Raw genomic sequence first — 9,759 nt, 5'->3', positions numbered from 1 at the left:
GACATCACACACATCCATGCCCGAGGCAGGATTCGAACCTGCGACCGTAGCAGTCCCGCGGTTCCGGACGGTAGCGCCAGAACCGCACGGCCACCGCGGCCGGCCAATGTGAGGGCGTGAGGGTTACAGTAAATCGGCAGTGGTGCATAGGGTATAAGTTACTGGAATCTCACGGGAGGTTGCATGCGGACACTGTAACCACGTTAATATCTTGGAGAGAAGTCACCATGGAGATTGTAATTATCAATCGCAGTGCAATTTCTGTGTCGAATCGTTAATGCGAGGGTGCGAGTCTTACAGTAAACGTGCAGTGCTGCATCAGATACACTCTACTGGACTACCAGGAGAGATTCCATGCCGTGACCATAGTCACGAGGTCTTGGAGACAAGTTGGCATGTAGCCAGCACTTTACAATCACGATGCAATTTCCATGTTGCATTGTCAGTGTGAGGGTGCAAGGACTACAATAAATGGGTGGTGGTGCATGCGATACAAGCTACTGGACTCCCAGGCGAAATTCAATGTACACTGCTGGCCACCGTAAATGCAACACCAAGAAAGACAAGAGGTAGCACAACAAAATTTATTTTGTAGATAACATGTTGACCAAGTATCAGATGATTACGTTTACAGACGTCTGTGACATGTGGTTCCTGCCAGAATCAGTAGCCAGAGTAGCCGCCATTGTTGGAGATCACCGCTTGCACACGTCTCGGCATTGAGTCAAAGAGACGTTGGATGTGTTCCTGGGGTACAGCAGCCCAAGCAGCTTCCACACGTTCCCAAAGATCATCTGGTGTGGCAGCTGGGGATGTAATCTGGGTCACTCGTTGAGCAACCATGGACCACATGTTTTCTATCGGCGAAAGATCCGGAGAGCGAGCCGGCCAGGGAAGCAATTCAATCTGGTTATTGACGAAGAACCTTTGGACAATGCGTGCCACGTGTGGTCGTGCATTATCCTGTTGAAATATGGCTGTGGCCGAGCCCTGAAGGTAAGGAAGGACAACTGGCTCCAGCACCTCGGATATGTAGCGCCGGCTATTTAAAGTACCGGCAATGGGTACTAGAGGCGTGCGAGAGTAATATCCAATACCGCCCCATACCATAATACCCGGTGCAAGACCAGTGTGGCGGTGCATAATGCAGCTGTCCAGCATCCTCTCTCCACGGTGTCTCCACACTCGAATCCGACCATCGTGGTGCTGCAGACAGAAGCGTGCCTCGTCAGTAAAGACAACGTCATTCCATTCTGCCGTCCACATCCGTCGGTCATCACACCATTGGCGACGGAGACGTCTGTGGTTCTGCGTCAATGGTAGACGAAGCAATGGATGCCTTGCGGACGGACCACTCAACTGTAAACGGCGTCGAATGGTACGTGCAGACACTGGATGATGCGTTACAGACGCAATGTGCTGTGCTATGGTTCGGGATGTCACTGAGCGATCCGTCACTGCCATGCGCACAATTTGACTATCAGCACGTGCAGTGGTGCACCGAGGTGAATGCGATCGACCACGTCGGTCCGTCGTACCCTCCTGCATCCAACGGTCACATATCCGCATTACAGTTCTTTGGTTTCGTCCAACACGACTAGCGATTTCTCTGTATGATAATCCACAATCTCGGTAAGCCACTATCCTTCCTCTGTCGAACTCGGATACTTGATCAAAAGATGTTCGCTGTTGTCTACGAGGCATAACTGATCGTCGTGTGAAACAACCACAAGGTAAACACACGTGCCGAACGTACACTCGTCGAAATCGCCAAGCGTTAAATGGCGCTATGAGGTGGCGCCACAGGCGCGCGTGATGTGCGTCTGCGCTGAAATTCTAATCAGTTGCACATCTCATCGCTGCAAACCCATGGTGTAAATTTCACTTGATTCAGATGCTTCCTTCAGGGTGTTGCATTTACGGTGGCCAGCAGTGTACTTACCGTATCCGTATTAGTCTCTTGATAAACCACTGCCCGTTTACTGTAAATCTCGCACCCTCACATTGACGATGCAACACGGAAACTTCATCGCAGTTGTAATGAACAGGCTCCATGTCGACATCTCTCCTTCCGACTAACGTGGCTACGGTCACCGTATTGAAATTCTCCTGGGAGTCAAAGTAGTTTGTTTCAGATGCACCACTGCCAGGTAACTGCAACCCTCCCATCCTCGCACTGACGGTGCAACACAGTAATTGCGTCACGATTGAATACTACAGGTTCCATGCCAACTTCTCTTCAAGAGATTAACAGGCATACGATCAGCGTATGGAACTTCTCCTGGAAGTAAAGTAGCTTGTTTCAGATGCAGCACTGCCAGTTTACTGTAACCCTCAGACCCTCACATTGACGATTCAGGACAGAAATTTTATCGCGTTTGAATACTACTGTCTCCATGCCCATCACTGTCCAAGCGACTAACGCAGCTACTGTAACTGTATGGAACATCTCCTGGGAGTCGAGTAGCTTCTTCCCGATGCACCACTGACAGTTTACTATACCTCTCGCACACTCACATTGACGATGCAACACAAAAATTGCATGGCGATTGAATACTACCGTCTCCATGACACTTACTGTCCAAGTGACTAACATGGCTACGAACACCGTATGGAACTTCTCATTTGACCCAAGAAGCTTGTTTCCCATGCACCACTGCCAGTTAACTGTAACCCTCGCACCATCCCATTGATGATGCAACACAGAAATTATGGCGAAATTGTACACTACAGTCTTTATGCCGACTTCTCTCCACTCGACTAACGCGGTCACTGTAACCATACGTAAATTCTCCAGGGTGTCAAGTGGTTTGTTTCCAATGCACAACTGCCAGATGACTGAAACCCTCGCACATTCACATTGACGATTCATCGCAGAAATTACGGCGAAATTGTACACAACAGGCTCCATGCCGACTTCTCTCCAAGAGACTAACGCGGCTACTATTCAGATGTACCACTGTGAGTTAAATGAAACTCTCGCACCCTTACACTGACCATGCAACACTGAAACTGCATCTTGATTGAATACTACGGTCTCCACGCCGACTAATGTCCACTAATGTCCAAGTCAAGAATGTGGCTACTGCAACCGTGTGGAACTTATTTAGGGAGTCATGTACCTTGTTTCCGATGCACATTTACCAGTTTACTGTAAACCACGCACCCTCACATTGACGATGTAGCACAGAGATTGCGTCGCCATCGAACATTACAGGCTCCCTGACGGCTTCTCTCCTTTCGACCGTATTGAACATCTCTTAAGAGGCAAGTAGCTAGTTTCCGATGCAACACTGCCAGTTAACTGTAACCGTCGCACTCTCAAATTGACGATTCAACACACAAATTGCGGCTGAACCTCCATGACGACTTCTCACCACACGATTAACACAGCTACTGCTACCATATGTAAAGTCACCTGGAATACAAGTATCTTGTTTCCGATGCACCACGGCCAGTTTATAGTAACCCTCACACCGTCACATTGACGATGCAACACAAAGATTACGTCGCTGTTGAACAGAAAAAGCTCCGTGACGACTTCTCTCCTTCCGACTAATGCTGCTATGGTCACCGTATTGAACTTCTCTTGTGAAGCAAGTAGCTTGTTTCCGATGAATCACTGCCAGTTTACTGAAACTCTCGCACCCTCATTTTGACGGTGCAACAGACAAATTGCATCGCGATTGAATATTGCAGTCCCCATGCCAATTAATTTCCCAGCTAATAGTGCAGCTACTGTAACTGTACGGAAATTCTCCAAGGAGACAAGTAGCTTGTTTCCAATGCACAATTGCCAGTTGATTGTAACCCAAGCACCGTACATTGACGATGAAGCACAGAGATTGCATCGCTGTTGAACACTACAGGATCCACGACGACTACTCTACTTGGCACTAATGTGGCTACAGTGACCGTATTGAACTTTTCTTGGGAGGCAAGTGGCTTGTCTCCAATGCATCACTGGCACTTAACTGCAACCCTGCCACCCTCACATTGACGATGCAACAATAAGATTGCATCGAGATTGAATACTACATTCTCCATGCTGACTGCTATCGAAGGGACTAACGCGGCTACTGTAACCATTATGGAACTTCTCCTTGGTGTCGAGTAGCTTCATTCCGATGCAAGAGTGCCAGTTTACTGTAACCCTCGTACCCTCACATTGACGATGCTACACTGAAATCGCATGGCGATTAAATACTACAATCTCCATGCCGACTAATGCCCAAGCGACAAACGCGGCTACTGTAACCATATGGAGCTACTCCTGGGTGTCATGTAGCTTGTTTCCGATGCACCACTGCCAGTATACTGTAACCCTCGCACAATCACATTGACGATGCAACATATACGAGGTGCGGCTAGAAAAAAACCGGACTGATGCTGGAAAAAACATTTATTTACAATTATTTACAATTTCATGTTATCTCCTTCAATGTACTCTCCTCCTCGGTCTCTACACCGCTCCATACGAATTTTCCACTGTTCATAGCAATGCTGCAGATCATTTTCGGTAAGTCCATACATTACTTCCGTCGCGTTTTCTTTTACTGCTTCAACAGTCTCAAATCTAGTTCCTTTCAAAGCTGACTTGACTTTAGGGAAAAGAAAAAAGTCACAGGGGGCCAAATCAGGTGAGTAGGGTGGATGATCTAAGATGGGAATGTTGTGTTTTGCCAAAAACGTCTTCACTGACAACGCACTGTGAGCTGGGGCATTGTCTTGGTGAAGGATCCATGACTTTTTTCTCCACAAATCGTCCCGTTTTCTCCGTACTCGCTCACGTAGGGTAGCCAGGACGCTAATGTAGTAATGCTGATTCACTGTTTGTCCCTCTGGTACCCAATCAATGTGCACAATCCCTTTGATGTCAAAAAAAAAAAAAAAAAACAATCATCATTGCCTTGAATTTCGATTTTCACATTCGTGCTTTTTTTTGTCGTGGAGAACCAGGAGTTTTCCAGTGCATCGATTGGCGTTTAGTTTCGGGATCGTAAGTAAAAAACCACGATTCATCGCAAGTAATAACATTTTGTAAGAAGGTGGGATCACTTTCAATGTTTTCCAGGATGTCAGAACAAATCATTCTTCGGCGTTCCTTCTGTTCAGTTGTGAGACACTTTGGAACCATTTTTGAACACACTTTGTTCATGTTGAAACTTTCATGAAGAATCTGCCTAACACTTTCCTTGTCAACTCCTGTTAACTCAGACACTGCTCTGATTGTTAAACGGCGATCTTGTCGAACAAGTTTACCGATTTTTTCAATGTTTGCATCAGTTTTTGCTGACAATGGTCTGCCAGTGCGAGTGTCATCACTGGTGTCTTCGCGGCCATCTTTAAATCGTTTAAACCACTCAAACACTTGTGTTCGCGATAAAAAATCATCGCCGTACACTTGTTGTAACATTACAAACGTTTCACTTGCAGATTTTCCTAGTTTGAAACAAAATTTGATGTTAACACGCCATTCTTTCTGTACACTCAACATTTTCCGACGCACAGACAAAACGTCAACTACTTAAAACAGACGCCACGGGCAGACTGAGTGCAGGAGGCAGATGAAACTCGAGCAGTAAGCGGAGCGAGAGTCACGTGACAGGCCACGCGACTTTCAGCCTTATTGCATTCGTTTTATTGTTTCACCAGTACTAGTCCGGTTTTTTTCTAGCCACACCTCGTAGATTGCATGGGGATTAAATACTACAGTCTCCATGCCGACTACTGTCCAAGGGACTAATGTACCTACTGTCACCCTGTGGAACTTCTCCATTGAGTATTGCAGCTTGTGTCAGATGCAGAATTGCGAGTTGATTCTAACCGTTGCACCCTCACATTGACGATGCAGCAAAGACGTTTCGTCGCTATTGAGAACTACGGGCTCTATGACGACATCACTCCTTCGGCCTAACTTCACTATGGTCACCATATTGAACTTCTCTTGGGAGGGAAGCAGCTTGTTTCTGATGCACCACTGCCACTATACTGTAACCCTCGCTCCCTCACATTGACGATGCAACACAGAGATTGCAATCTGATTGAATACTACAGGCTCCTTGCCGACTAATGTCCAATCGACTAACGCGGCTACTATTACCGTATGAAAATTTTCCTGGATTTCAAGTAGCTTGTTTCCGATGCACCACAGCCAGTTTACTGTAACCCTTGCAACCTCCAATTGACGATTCAACAAAGAAATTCTTTCGCGATTTAATACTACAGTCTGCATGTCCATTATAGACCAAGCGACTATCGCAGCTACTATAACTGTATGGAACTTCTCGTGGGAGGCGAGTAGCTTCTTCCCGATGCACCACTGCCAGCTTACTGTAACGGTCGCACCCTCACATTTACGATGCAACACAGATATTACATGGCGATTGAATGCTATGTTCTCCATGCCGACTATTGTCCAACCAACTAACCTGGCTACCATCACCGTATGGAATTTTTCTTGGGAGTCAAGTGGCTTGTTTCCTATGCACCAATGCCAGTTTACTGTGGCCCCTCGCACCCTCACATTGACGATGCAAAACAAAATTTACGGTGAAAGTGTACACTACAGGCTCTCCATTGAATACTACAGGTTCCATACCGACTTATCTCCACTCGACTAATGCGGCTTCTGTTACCGAACGAAACTTCACCTGAAATTTACGTAGCTTGTTTCCGGGACACCATTGTCAGCTTACTGTAACCGTCAGTCCCTTACACTGATGATGCACACAGAAACTGCATCGCGATTGAACACTACACTTGCCAGTACGTGGGTGTTATGTTGTCGACTTTCGCAACAGATTGCTCTGACAAGTACCCTTTGGCTCCTGCAAGAAGCAATTTCCACTTCAGACTACTACAGAAGTCAGACAGACGCTCCTAACGTACAAAAAAGAAATACCTAGAAAACTTTCAACAATAAAGATCTTCTGGACTCCTCCGCTGTAAGGAAAAAGACACAAAAATATTCTGTTTTCTTACGTAACTGGTGGGACTGGAGTATTGCTAGTTGTTGTTGTTGTTGTGGTCTTCAGTCCTGAGACTGGTTCGATGCAGCTCTCCATGCTACTCTATCCTGTGCAAGCTTCTTCATCTCCCAGTACTTACTGCAACCTACATCCTTCTGAATCTGCTTAGTGTATTGATCTCTTGGTCTCCCTCTACGATTTTTACCCTCCACGCTGCCCTCCAATGCTAAATTTGTGATCCCTTGATGCCTCAAAACATGTCCTACCAACCGATCCCTTCTTCTAGTCAAGTTGTGCCACAAACTCCTCTTCTCCCCAATCCTATTCAATACCTCCTCATTAGTTACGTGATCTACCCACCTTATCTTCAGCATTCTTCTGTAGCACCACATTTCGAAAGCTTCTATTCTCTTCTTGTCCAAACTGGTTATCGTCCATGCTTCACTTCCATACATGGCTACACTCCATACAAATACTTTCAGAAACGACTTCCTGACACTTAAATCTATACTCGATGTTAACAAATTTCTCTTCTTCAGAAACGATTTCCTTGCCATTGCCAGCCTACATTTTATATCCTCTCTACTTCGACCATCATCAGTTATTTTACTCCCTAAATATCAAAACTCCTTTACTACATTAAGTGCCTCATTTCCTAATCTAATCCCCTCAGCATCGCCCGATTTAATTTGACTACATTCCATTATCCTCGTTTTGCTTTTGTTGATGTTCATCTTATATCCTCCTTTCAAGACACTGTCCATTCCATTCAACTGCTCTTCCAAGTCCTTTGCTGTCTCTGACAGAATTACAATATCATCGGCGAACCTCAAAGTTTTTACTTCTTCTCCATGAATTTTAATACCTACTCCGAATTTTTCTTTTGTTTCCTTTACTGCTTGCTCAATATACAGATTGAATAACATCGGGGAGAGGCTACAACCCTGTCTCACTCCTTTCCCAACCACTGCTTCCCTTTCATGCCCCTCGACTCTTATAACTGCCATCTGGTTTCTGAACAAATTGTAAATAGCCTTTCGCTCCCTGTATTTTACCCCTGCCACCTTCAGAATTTGAAAGAGAGTATTCCAGTTAACGTTGTCAAAAGTTTTCACTAAGTCTACAAATGCTAGAAACGTAGGTTTGCCTTTTCTTAATCTAGCTTCTAAGATAAGTCGTAAGGTTAGTATTGCCTCACGTGTTCCAACATTTCTACGGAATCCAAACTGATCTTCCCCGAGGTCCGCTTCTACCAGTTTTTCCATTCGTCTGTAAAGATTTCGCGTTAGTAATTTGCAGCTGTGACTTATTAAACTGATAGTTCGGTAATTTTCACATCTGTCAACACCTGCTTTCTTTGGTATTGGAATTATTATATTCTTCTTGAAGTCTGTGGGTATTTCGCCTGTCTCATACATCTTGCTCACCAGATGGTAGAGTTTTGTCATGACTGGCTCTCCCAAATCCATCAGTAGTTCTAATGGAATGTTGTCTACTCCCGGGGCCTTGTTTCGACTCAGGTCTTTCAGTGCTCTGTCAAACTCTTCACGCAGTATCTTATCTCCCATTTCATCTTCATCTACATCCTCTTCCATTTCCATAATATTGTCCTCAAGTACATCGCCCTTGTATAAACCCTCTATATACTCCTTCCACCTTTCTGCCTTCCCTTCTTTGCTTAGAACTGGGTAGCCATCTGAGCTCTTGATATTCATACAAGTGGTTCTCTTCTCTCCAAAGGTCTCTTTAATTTTCCTGTAGGCAGTATCTATCTTACCCCTAGTGAGACAAGCCTCTACATCCTTACATTTGTCCTCTAGCCATCCCTGCTTAGCCATTTTGCACTTTCTGTCGATCTCATTTTTGAGACGTTTGTATTCCCTTTTGCCTGCTTCATTTACTGCATTTTTATATTTTCTCCTTTCATCAATTAAATTCAATATTTCTTCTGTTACCCAAGGATTTCTATTATCCCTCGTCTTTTTACCTACTTGATCCTCTGCTGCCTTCACTACTTCATCCCTCAGAGCTACCCATTCTTCTTCTACTGTATTTCTTTCCCCCATTCCTGTCAATTGTTCCCTTATGCTCTCCCTGAAACTCTCTACAACCTCTGGTTCTTTCAGTTTATCCAGGTCCCATCTCCTTAAATTCCCACTTTTTTGCAGTATCTTCAGTTTCAATCTGCAGTTCATAACCAATAGATTGTGGTCAGAATCCACATCTGCCCCTGGAAATGTCTTACAATTTAAAACCTGGTTCCTAAATCTCTGTCTTACCATTATATAATCTATCTGATACCTATTAGTATCTCCAGGATTCTTCCAGGTATACAACCTTCTTTTATGATTCTTGCTAGTTAGTGTAAGAAAAACATTAAAGGAATGAAAAAAACATTTATTGCAAAATTTGAGAAAATCAAGTGAAACTTTTATTTACAAACTGACTCAATATAAAGTATCACTCTGATTCGCTAGCGACAGAGGTGCTCTCCCAGTGAAGTACTGTGTAGAGACTATGTGCGTACACGCACGAGCGAACTCGCTCCCGCCATGTGTTCCCACTTCAAGAGCGTCACCGGAACGACGCCTCTCCACACAAAAAGCGAAAAGGTATATCAGCCACTGTCTTTCCCTCACTCCTCCGGCTCATTGCGTGAGAAATAGTGCGCCAATCAGCGTTACTATTACAAACGGTCGAATGGCTCTCCGTTTAAGCCGACCAATCCGGAAATATATAGCATCTGCGTTAGGCGTTTACTGTCCACCTGCGAGAACTCTGAAACTGT

The sequence above is a fragment of the Schistocerca nitens genome, chromosome 9 (genome assembly GCF_023898315.1).
Source record: "Schistocerca nitens isolate TAMUIC-IGC-003100 chromosome 9, iqSchNite1.1, whole genome shotgun sequence".
Lineage (NCBI taxonomy): Eukaryota > Metazoa > Arthropoda > Insecta > Orthoptera > Acrididae > Schistocerca > Schistocerca nitens.
The sequence above is the reverse complement of the archived record's forward strand: the minus strand, read 5'-3'. Positions refer to the sequence as shown.